At 38.0% G+C, this 12,743-nt stretch overlaps 1 protein-coding gene across 3 annotated transcripts in view; it reads left to right on the top strand.

Annotated features, from left to right (window-relative positions):
- Positions 1 to 206: 206 nt before the first annotated feature.
- The window catches only part of LOC121732561 (axin), an 82,092-nt gene continuing 69,555 nt past the window's right edge, over positions 207 to 12,743 (top strand). For all 3 annotated transcript variants that reach the window (XM_042122487.1, XM_042122482.1, XM_042122484.1), the window contains exon 1: positions 207 to 434. The gene's annotated coding sequence lies outside the window, so the exon portion shown is untranslated. The remainder of the gene's footprint in view (positions 435 to 12,743) is intronic.

The raw sequence follows: 12,743 nt of genomic DNA, 5'->3' as shown, positions 1-12,743 counted from the left end.
GGAACGCGGGATAGAGTCTATAAACTAATTGTTATTATAATATGTAATTGCTAAGGATATAACTTTCAAAATACTTATATGAATCCTTAATTAGCAATTATTTGTTGGAAGTTAATTAAATAAATGACAAATTAAGTCTCTTGATGTGCGTAAAAAGAAACTGAACAAATTAACAATTAACTCGAGTAATCGCCAGAGTGCGCTAAAGTGCATCAACACCATGGCGAAAGCGACGTCAACCGTGTGTGGATAATTTTGTTTTTCGGTTAAAAACTCTTGTTTCACAATTGTTTATAAGTGGAAAGACTGTTTATTTAGTTATAACAAGTGTTTTGGTTAGATAAAGTGTTTATATCCTGTGTAAAAAGTTAAAAGTTTGGCGAGAAAAGTTGTTACAAACTCCCGGATCAGTTGAGTTTTCAGGTGTCAACGAGGTAAGAAAGCAAAGCATACTTTTATATCTTTGTATTTAGAATTGTCGATATCGACAGAATTATATTAATCAATAATAATAACATAATTAAGTACACAAAGGATTTTGGATAAACATTAGCATGATAGCAAAGCTAAAAATAAATCGTGTAAGGTTATGTCTCCACAAATATCGTGATTTTTTACAATGTTAGTGCGTGCGGCCTGAGGATAGTGGTACGGTGGCATGGAAATTACAGTTTGAGACGCAACGCTGTACATTCGACTTAACTAGAACCAAATATATCAAAATGTAAAGTTGAAAAAACTTTATAATTAAAATTGAAGTGCTGTTCCCATTTTGCTGTTTCCAATTTCTTAATTTTATTTACTACCTTTGTCGGTTGATTACCCCAATTATTGTGTTAGGAAAGATGGTATTTTGTAACATTTGTAACATAAAAAAATTAGTATAGTTCAATAGTCAAAGAAGTAATTAATTGTTGTATCATGTTTCCCGATGAAAAACTATACATTATTTTGTATTTAAGATAGGTACATAACATTATATGAAAAACATCTTACCTTTTCTTGGGATTCCTTCAGTCATTGTAGAAGATTAATTACAAAAAGCATTTAATTCGAGCAGAATTATAGTTCCACTCTTGTAACAAGTTCAACACCTTCATTGTGGGTATCGCAGACACAATAGATTTTCAATTGTTATGAGGCAGCTGGCTGCCGCTTGGGGATTGATGGGTTAAGGAATATAACTAAGAAATTAACTGCATCTTATGATGCATTATGGATGGTTAACCTTAACATATTCTATTTTGGAGTCTTCGGGTTAATCCCTCGATTGTGGATTCGTGAAAATCTTTTGTTATTGTGGTCGAATGTGACCGTTTGGGAGTTGAAGCAGAGCAATAAGATCCCATATTATAATCACTATAGGATGCCAATGGGAAACTCCCTGCCATGTTTTGCTCATAGTTGCAAAGACTATCCCCCTTACTAATAAACGCTGTGTAAGCTTTGAATAGTTATACAGTGTTTTGTCTTCTTCAATCCAATTAAAAATGTCACTTGTGTGACAGGAACTAAACACTGAATAACTATTCAAAGCTACAACATTTATTAGTAAGGGGGTAATTGCATAATTTAAAATAGAAAAAAAACTTAGTCTCTAGAGTGTGAGTAAAATACACAAAGATTTCTGTCAAATTTCTGTACAGAAAGCCAAAAATGCAATTGAATTGGAGCTCCATTATAATTGATATAATATATAATGATAATTTAATTCTAGTTGCTGTTGATAAGAATATATAAATAATGAGCTTTTGCCCACGGCTTCGCTTGCTAACGCAAAGTATTATTATATACAAAGTTTCATCTCCTATTTGAACCCCTTGGGGTTGGAATTTATCAAAATCCTTTCTTAGCGGAGGCTTACGTCATAACATCTACCCGCATGCCAAATTTCAGCCCGATCTGTCCAGTGGTTTGGGCTGTGCGTTGATAGATCACTATGTCAATAAGTCAGTCACCTTTGAGTTTTACATACTTATATATAGATTGGTGAAAATTTAACTGTCACTCACAAGGCAGTCTGGACAGATAATTTCATTTTTATCATTTTGCTGATTTGATCTACACATTGTCACTCTGAGAATAATTAAGATAATTCTAAAATTGGCCGTGTTCGTCGGCGTATTTTTGGACAAACCTTTTATTGCGCATGTCCAAAAGATGTTATGGCAACGCCATAACAAGTTGCTGGTCAAGTCGTAAACAATGTCATAATTGTTTATACATGATTAAAATAACAAAAGCTAAACATAAATACATAAGCCAAAATTGTCTAACAGCCGCACAAATAATTTATTTAACACTATGATAGTGTTTGATTATTTTATTTTGGAAAATATAGATATGGATCACTTTTTTTTATGAAATAAGAGGGCAAACGAGCAAACGGGTCACCTGATGGAAAGTAACTTCCGTCACCCATGGACACTCGTAGCATCAGAAGAGATGCAGGTGCGTTGCCAGCTTTTTAAGAGGGAATAGGGTAACAGGGGAGGGTAGGGATGGGAAGGGAAGGGAATAGGGGAAGGTAGGGAAGGGAATAGGGTAGGGGATTAGGCCTCCGGTAAACTCACTCACTCGGTGAAACACAGCGCAAGCGCTGTTTCACGCCGGTTTTCTGTGAGAGCGTGGTATTTCTCCGGTCGAGCCAGCCCATTCGTGCTGAAGCATGGCTCTCCCACTGGTTTGTTCATTGCAACGCCACCAACAAATTGCAATTGGGTTAAATGTCAAGTCGTAAACAGTTGTCGTTGCCATGGCATGACATGATTTGGACATGCGCAATAACTAGGTTTTGCAGCGAATGCGCTAAAAATTACGCCGACGAACACGGCCATTAATTACCTTACAGCTCAAATGTGAAAAGCCAAAAGGTATGTAAGTACATAATATCTAACAATACAGTTGACAAAACATAACCCAAGAAGGGCTCTCTATCTAATTAGTAATTAATTAATTATACTTCACTTTTATTAACATTACTAACTAGCTACCGTAATAAAGACGGAGCAGAGGGTGCTACCAGCACATACAATCTGACCAAAATACAACATATTGCACACGTCTTATCAGAATATTGACAAAAACATTTTCAAACTTTGAACAAAACTTTTTGTTCACTGTCTATGCTGGGGCTGCCTCCAGCCTGAAAACATTGCAGTTATAATATTATGTCCTATTGCTAATTCATAATTGCCTAAATTGGTTGGTGTCGGGTCTCCTGTGCTGTTCCCCCTGATGACCTGTGCCGAATTTAAGTATATTTTTTATGAGTGTAGGCCACTTTATTACCGCCGCCGCCTGTAAGAAATCTGTCGTCACCATATGGACGCTGCCGCCCCTCCTAGGACACTGCCGCCCCTCCTAGGATGCCGCAGCCCCTCCTAGGACGCTGCCGCCCCTCCTAGGACGCCGCAGCCCCTCCTAGGACGCTGCTGTCCCTAGGCTGCAGGCGCCGCAGCCTGCGGCCTATACGACCTATTTATAAATCCGGGGCCGACGATGACCCCGCTCGATTAAATAATTGGCGTCAAAACATTAGAAAGTGATTTCCAGTTAGAAGATGCGACGTATAATATAAATCAAAGGCCTTGGACGCCACTCGCTCTTCTTTATAAGCCGCCAGCTACTTACTAGCTAGCCCTTTGTGACTGCAACATTGTAACAAACCGTTCACTGTAAGGGCTGTAAGCTGTAACAGCTTTCTTAAATGCCCCACGCAATGAAAATCATCTTTATATGGAAACGATAGTATTCAGAAATCAGAATAAATGAAAAATAAGTGACCAAAAGAGGTGAAAAGTGAATAAATAAATCACAATGCTAATGTCCTTCGGGCAGCCACGTGATGTGTCAATAATAGGATACTTTTTATCCCGGAAAAATGTACTGTTTCCGCGCGATAAACCAGGTGCCGTAACGGAGTTACGGGCATCATCTAGTAATTAATAAAACAAAGAAGTCTTATAACTGTTGTAAGTTCATAAAAATATTGACAGCCCAAATCCTTCAGCACTTAACGGACTAATGATGATGAACTATACGGCTTAGAACTTAGAAGTTAGCACACTCGATCTTGTCAGCTTCTAAATAAGCAAAACAAGACCAAAATCAGTCCACTTTGATGCTACGGCCTACGAGGCCACGGCCAGACACACACGCAGACAGAAGTGCTGATGCGTAAAACACGTATAACACATTTGACATTACACACCTCTTTTTTCGTCGGCGGTTTAAAAACGACGATGATCAAACGAGAGTAATGAAGCTATTAATTGTTAGCTACTGTAAACGTTATTAGTGAACTTGAACTCGCATACAAAACAAAAATTCTCTTTTCCAGGAGTTGATGAATAAAGCTTAAGCCAAACCTACGCGACCAGGCGACTGCGGAGCGGAGCGTCAAGTTGTCAAATGTGTGTTTTGTATTTTACCATGATTGTCACCATGATTGTGAAACTGCCTAGCATGCATAGTGCATGCCCTGTATACGTTCGTTATCGCCAGTATTAGTCACGTGGGCCAACGGGAACACAAAATTGAGAGACAAATAGACAGATGTATGATCGATCTCTTTAAATTTTTTTTAAAAGAGGTTTGCAACAATCAATTCCCTTTGTGCGCGACATCAATGGGAGCGGTTGGTGTGTCCTTTGATCTCGCCGCCCGCCGCCCGCTCTCAGAAGATGCGACATTGCGCTAATACCGCCGCCGCGGGACGAAACGGCGTAACCGACTTTGTGATATTACTTTGGTGCTTCAATTTAATTTGTCTTTATTGTACACCGCGATATTTGCTATGATAATATTCGAGAAGTTTTTAAGAGAAAAATAAAAGCGAAATTGTCTATTAATAATAGGTAGCGAAGGTTTTTTCTATACTAGTTGATTTGTAGCGGATTTATAATTTAAATATAATTTTTTCTGGTTTATAAAATGATAATAATCGTTTATAATGCAAATTATAAATATTACTAGCTGTTGCCCGCGACTTCGTCCGCGTGGACTTCAGTTTATAGCGCGCGATGTCAACAAAATTGGTGTCAAAAGCTTTTATAAAAAAAACCCTGGTACCCCTTAAATCAATACAGCTGTGCAGTGTGCACACAATAAGTACTTCATTTTTTATATTAAACTTTATATTTTATGTCAAATTTTAAACCTTATTTAGCCCCCCAATTACACAACTTTACCCATAAACTATTTATCATTGATAGGGTTAGCCCCAATTTCACCAATGTCTGTTAGTGTTAACAGCTTGTTAAAATGTCCTGTCTTCTCTTTCATTCATATGAAAAACGAAACAGCTAACGTGATACTAATTCGAGCATTAACTTTAACAGTCGTTGGTGAAATTTGGTCTTAAGGTTACGTCACTGCCTGCACAGATAAAGTACTGAGTTATTTAATACCGTAGAATAGATATGACAATCGAAAAAAATCGAGACTTAAATGTAAGATGATACCACCTCTTATAGAAAGACTTTTGAGCAAGCGTCAGCGCGATGTAGAAGACGCACGGCGCCATCTATTATGAATTTTTTGAACAAATTTACGATCCTTACAACCCCTTTTTCCAGTAAAAAAGTAGCCTTTGTCCTTTCTCAGGCTTTAGACTATCTGTACATATACAATATTTATCTGTATATACAATAATATCTGTATATATACAAAATTTCATTACAATCGGTTCGGTAGTTTTGGCGTTTGGCGTGAAAGCGAGACTGACAGACAGACAGAGATACTTTCGCATTTATAATATTAGTATAGATTATGTGCACACTGCACAGCTGTTTTTGGGTATTTTGATTAATTAAGGGCCGCGCTACACCGGAATGGCAGCGGCGAGGCGAGCACTTTCAGCGCTGCCATTCCAGTGTAGCGCGGCCCTAAGAGGGGTACCACTTACCAGGGTTTTAAAAAGTTTTTAAATTTGACACAAATTTTGTTGACACCGCGCGCTATAAACTAAAGTCCACGCGGACGAAGTCGCGGGCAACAGCTAGTTATGAATAAAAACAATATTATATAGTAAAGTAGGTATGATTAGTTCTGTTACAATAATAAAGTAAAAATTAAAACGCCATCTGTTTTCATATATTAGAATTAAAATACTGATTGCATTAATATATTTTCTGGATGGAATATAGGCCAACACGGTACACTCGAACTCCTTTATTTTAGAGCGCCTTCTGTTGTCAACTTGATTAGAAATGCAGTAGGAGTTCTTTAAGATAAGATAGATTGATTATTATTATTATACCAAGTGATTATATTATTAAACATAATATTCTAACCGTCTAACGTATTAAAAACTATAAACAAAAACATACTAACTAATAAGTATGATTAGTTCTATGTTACAATAAAGTAAAAAATAAAACGCCATCTGTTGAATCGTATTAGAACTAAAATGTTCATTGCATCGACATATTTCTGGATTTTTTATAATATTATACATAAATTAATACATTTAAGATTTTTGAAATATTATTTTAATACACATCCAAGACCCAGGAACATTGAAAACTTTTTGTTCCGCCTGCGGGACTCGAACCCAGGACCCCCGGGATGAGCGCTGCCCACGCGCAATGCGAATTAATTTTCATCGATATTTTCATGGAAATAAGATATTTTCCCACACCAAAATGTAGCCTATGTCCTTTCTCAGACTCTAGAATAACTGTGTACAAAATTTCATTGCAATTGGTTCAGTAGTTTTGGCGTGAAAGCGAGACAGACAGACAGACAGACAGACAGACAGAGATACTTTCGCATTTATAATATTAGTATGGATAATTTATAATATATAATAAAGTAGGTATGATTAGTTCTGTTACAATAATGAAGTAAAAAATAAAACGCCATCTGTTTTCATATATTAGAATTAAAATGTTGATTGCATTGGTATATTTTTTGGATGGAATATAGGCCAACACGGTACACTCGAACTCCTTAAAAATGCAGTAGGAGTTCTATAAGATAAGATAGATTGATTATTATTATACCAAGTGATAATATTATTAAACATAATATTCTAACGTATTAAAAACTATAAATAAAAACATAATAACTAATAAGTATGATTAGTTCTATGTTACATTGAAGTAAAAAATAAAACGCCATCTGTTGAATCGTATTAGAACTAAAATGTTCAGTGCATCGATATATTTCTGGATTTTTTATAATATTATACATAAAATATATTTAAGATTTTTGAAATATTATTTTAATACACATCCAAGACCCAGGAACATTGAAAACTTTTTGTTCCGCCTGCGGGACTCGAACCCAGGACCCCCGGGATGAGCGCTGGCCACGCGCAATGCGAATTAATTTTCATCGATATTTTCATGGAAATAAGATATTTTCCCACATCAAAATGTAGCCTATGTCCTTTCTCAGACTCTAGAATAACTGTGTACAAAATTTCATTGCAATCGGTTCAGTAGTTTTGGCGTGAAAGCGAGACAGACAGACAGACAGAGATACTTTCGCATTTATAATATTAGTATAGATAAGCTATTGTTGAATTCACAGGTAAATTGGCTTCGTGACTTCTATCAGTGATAAACGAAGGTGGGGCAATTTTACCCCTTTCTGACGCTATTAAAAATGTAAAAAAATGCTCTAGTCTCTAGAGTCCAGAGTCTAGACCCAGAAAAAACGTATGTTTATTGCGTCTTTTGCCTTAATTTTTTTGTGTTAAAACGTTAACCTAAAATAACAAATTAAAAAAAAAACTTTTTATTTTCATCATCGACATGAATATCAAAAGCATTAAATGACATAAGACCTTTCTAGAATGTGTCAGTGCACGGTCCTCCAGGGCGAAGGGGGAGGGGGCCGTCTAAGTGGACTTAGTGTCCTCAGTTCAGCTTACGACTGAAACAGTACAAATAAACGCTTCCTTTTTTTCGCGACTACCCGCCTACCCCGCACATTTCTTGTGTACTATGGAAGTTTTTTATTTGACGATTTTCTCTGTGGTGAAAGAAGTGGGATTTAATGTGTAGGTGATTGTCAAGTCAAAGAGGTTAATGACCGGTGTCTGAGGTTTCTTGACAGTAGTTTATCTATTCACTAGTGCTTGTGATTGGATAACATCAAAACATTAATGGTGGCATACCTAATAAGTTTCAAGTACTTAAAATGTCGTATTTTGGTGTACACCTATGAAACATACGCCAATCGACAGAGAAAATAATTACAAACAACAAATACTCTTTGACAAGATGTCGTAAATGTTATACTTTTTGAAATATTTCAGGTTGTATCTTAAATATATCTAAAATGTTATTTATTTTACATTTTCAAGCTGAAAAACTCAGCAAGTATATTATTTACGACATTTTGTCAAAGAGTATTTGTTGTTTGTAAACATCTTCTCTTTCGATTGGCGTATGTTTCCTAGGTGTACATCAAAATACGACAGGTATCCCAATAAGGTTGGTTGTTCCTTCTTTCGTAAGTCAAAGTCATATATGTAATATGTTACAACTCATAAGACTGAAAAAATCGTCAAAGCGCAAAAACTTGCTAGAAACATAATATATCCTTCAGGCGCGATAGGGTTAAAACAGTTATCCCGAACCCACGGCCAACCCATCGACAAAGTTACTTACTAAGTTACTAGCCACTCAGATATTTCCAATCTTGTGATACAAAAGTTGCGATATGCGGGCACGTAATGCCCGTAACCGTCAAGTTGCGAACTCTTTCGTCACTCAGGACTCAAACAAGAAGTTTCCAGCAAACCGTATTACTTACTAATGTACTCCGAATGCGGGCTCTCCATTAAAATTGTTTTTATTGATCGCAACGGCGAAGGCTTTTTAAATTTGTTTGTATCGGATGAGGGTTTCGCGTTTCAAAGGACACTTCTACCCCTCGCAGATCACAAATATGTTTATACTCTGTTGTTATAGTTGTATTGAAAATTGCCACTGTTAGCGTGGAAGATATTATGCAAGGAAATATGCAAGGTTCCTTGCACGATATGGAGCAAGCGCAACACCATTTCGTTTCATAATGGGTAATTAGGACGAGCTATGTCTCCAGGCCCAGAGAGAGCAATACTGTCGCAAATTGTCCTCACAATTAATGACCATCCGAACCGCTGCTAATCGACCGATAGAATTAAACGAACGGATGCACTAATTGCCAGGTAAGACAAAGGGGCAAACACTCGCCTTTGAGACCACGTCGAGTGTCACTCGAGGCGGAGACCTGCGTCGGCTAGACCAGGTCTACTAGACCCGTATCGGCTATCGACATCGAGTGGGACGGTTGTTGATTTGTCCCCCTGTGGCATCCCGAGAGGCACAGACGAAGATGTTCCGCCCATTGATCGTAATTCCACTTTTGATGTCCAATTCGGTAATCAAACATGCCGCATGGGACACTCCGAGGCCTCGCTATTAATTGTTAATTATTGCGTGTGATGTTAGTAGCATTAAATTAATGCTAATATCATCGAAATAAATTAGAGTGGTTCAAAATTACAAAGGTGGAAAGGATACAAGATTTTTGACATCCAACAATGCTAAAATAGGAGTCTTCATAAACATCGCACTGTGTGAGTAACATATTTGCAATACTCAACACCGCGTCTGCAATTAAGCCAGGCTCTTGAAAAATGTAACCCTCCAGTTGACACAGCCATCTCAAAGCAGTCGGCACATGTGATGTGGAGTGGTGACACGAAAAGATCCGGTATCGAGTCGGGGGTGAGAGTCGTTAGAGGTGTCGGCACTAGCACCATCCGACATAACGAGCCACTCGCCCCGCTCTCCACACGTCGGATTGCAATTTTTAAATTTCGACTTCGCGATATTCGAATCTGCAAGTTGTACCCACTAAGGGTGATCCCAAGAAATTGTAGAAGCGTTTGGTGGCTTCTACATGCTTTAGGTGGCACGTGGCATGGCTGGATACGTGTTTAAAACTATCGGAAAAAAGTTTTGAGACGCACAAAGGACGTAATGCTTTAAATTATTATACTTCCCTTACCTCGTAGATATATTTGAAAGCCTGCCTAAACTCAGCGAAAGCCTGAATGGCATTAACTTTAAATATTTAGAAAATAACTACTCTTAATTAAGTTGAAGACTAGTTTTCTTTAAGATGTTGTTGGCTTCGCTGAAAAGGTTAAACAGTGTCCAAAAGGAAATCTCAAAGGCATTCAGCATTGAAGAACTTGTCGACCCGAAAATGACTCGGAATGCACTCACTTTGCAGAAAAAACTTGGCGAAAAAAAAACTCATTTTGCATATTCTTAGCGAACTTTGCGCCACTTGACTCGTCTCAAAGGAATGACTTGTTTAATTTTTTAATCTAATTATAATGATTGTGAGTTGAGAAATAACAGTTTTTGAGGCACTCTGAGATGTCGAGTTTCTGTAGACGTTTTAATGAATTTAATTTTGCTCTTTTAGATGTTTAGACTTGGAAGTTATATTTTAGTGTTACTTAACACCATGTTGGCATGATCTTATGCAACATTAAAACAAAGCTTGTATCTGTCGTTGCCAGATTTCATATAACCCTTTCGAGTTGTCAATATATATGCAGTTTGCGAAGATACTTTTTAGGGTTCCGTACCCAAAGGGTAAAAACGGGACCCTATTACTAAGACTTCGTTATCTGTCCGTCTGTCTGTCTCCAGGCTGTATCTCAAGAACCGCTATAAACCGCTATATAACCGTGTTGCTCTTGCCACTTAATCAACAAATGCTAAAAACAAAATTAAATTCATATATTTAAGGAGGGCTGATTTTTTTTTTGCCTTTTTTGCTTGATATTAATAATGATAACAGTTAGGCAGTTAAAATTTTCACAGAATCCTCAATTATGTGTGTAGTTTATTATAATTAATATTAATATTAAATTACTTATACTTTTACTGAGTTTGGCGACCTCAAATGGACTGTCACCTGTCCTTTACTGGCACCTGTGAAATAATATCAAAGGACAGACACTACATCATTGCAACGCAGCCGGGATATAGAGTAATCCATTACTCTATATCCCGGCTGCGTTGCAATGATGTAGTGTATCTACATATTTGTTAAAAAAAAAGTTAAAAAGCTAACGTGTAAAATTGACTCCCGACTATCGAATGCGTATAAAAATGCACAAAGCAAAGGCCGGAAGCGACAAATACGGTGGTCATTGATTAATTGCTATCACTGGGTAAGGGCGCGTGCACACGTGACGTGACTGTAAATTACGCTAGGCGCCCTACCAGCTAACGGTTAAGACGTATTTGCATTGGCAACGACGTGTTTCTTAGGAGCGGTATTGGTTCTAAAAATGTTACTCGGCTTTCCCGAGTTGGTTCTGTTTCGTAAAAATCTGTATAAAATGAATAAGTTCAAAAGTTTTGGCATCGACCCCCTAGGTACTAGAATCTAAATTGCAAACGGCGAATCAAGGCACAAAACTCCATATAAAATGTAAAAATTTGAATGAATTTCTGTGCCTCGTTATTTTGATTATACCTTCGGCCTTAGATTAGGGCTTTTTTTATATAAAATAAGGAGGCAAACGAGCAAACGGGTCACGTGATGGAAAGCAACTTCCGTCGCCCATGGACACTCGCAGCATCAGAAGAGCTGCATGTGCCTTGTCGGCCTTTTAAGAGGGAATAGGGTAATAGGGGAGGGTAGGGATGGGAAGGGGAGCGAATAGGGGAGGGTAGGAAAGGGAATAGGGTAGGGGATTGGGCCTCCGGTAAACTCACTCACTCGGCAAAACACAGCGCAAGCGCTGTTTCACGCCGGTTTTCTGTGAGAACGTGGTATTTCTCCGGTCGAGCCGGCCCATTCGTGCCGAAGCATGGCTCTCCCACGTCTCCCACGGCTTAGATGATATTTACTCTAACCTAACCTAACCTCATAGAATATTTAGCTAAGTCAAAAACACTTTGTGAAATGTAATTTTGTATTCGGAGAATATTATATGAAAGTATAAATCTGTACGCAGAGCTACTAACCATGTAATATCGAGTTCGTCGGAAAGGGATCACAAACCAATTAACGTCAGAAACAGTAGTGAAGTTGTCAAAGCGCAGCGTAATGTCGTTTATTAAAATCGAAATATGAATACTGCAAAACACCTTTACTAGTCGCGGGCGCGGGGCGGCGCGGGGCGGCGCGGGGGGCGGTGGGAGTGTCGGCTCGGTCAAAGGGCCCTTTGATGTTTGCCGCCAGCTTAATGCACCGCCCGCGGCCCCGCTACGCTCATCATTAGCAATTTCCACGTAATTTGTTATCTTTATTTTTACAATTTCACGCTCGGATCGACGGCACACCTTACGGGGGCACTTTGGGCATCTTACAGTTACCCTTACCCTTATGCTGTGGAGATAAGGATGATTCCGAGGTAAAATAAAACTGAATGGAGTAGCAAGACGGGGCAACACCGACCGGGACCCATTATGTCTGCAGTGATAAAGTTGTTTATATACTCTTAGTTTGGGAAGTCTTTGTTGGTTCATAGTGGAAGATTTTTGCTTTTATTATGTCAGACGTGAGAAATAACAACTTTGGACCAACAAGTTTATTACACATTGCTGGATATAAAAAAAAAGTTCAAGACTAATTTGAAACCCTCTGGAAACCCTGTGGAAGCCTTAAGGTATTTCTTTATGTCATGGACATCTGAACAAACCATGGTGGTCGTTATAGATCTGACATCTGAATAAAGATGATATTAAATTAAGATAACCCTCGGCTAAATC

Source organism: Aricia agestis, chromosome 12 (genome assembly GCF_905147365.1).
Source record: "Aricia agestis chromosome 12, ilAriAges1.1, whole genome shotgun sequence".
Classification (NCBI taxonomy): Eukaryota; Metazoa; Arthropoda; class Insecta; order Lepidoptera; family Lycaenidae; genus Aricia; species Aricia agestis.
The sequence above is the reverse complement of the archived record's forward strand: the minus strand, read 5'-3'. Positions and strand labels throughout refer to the sequence as shown.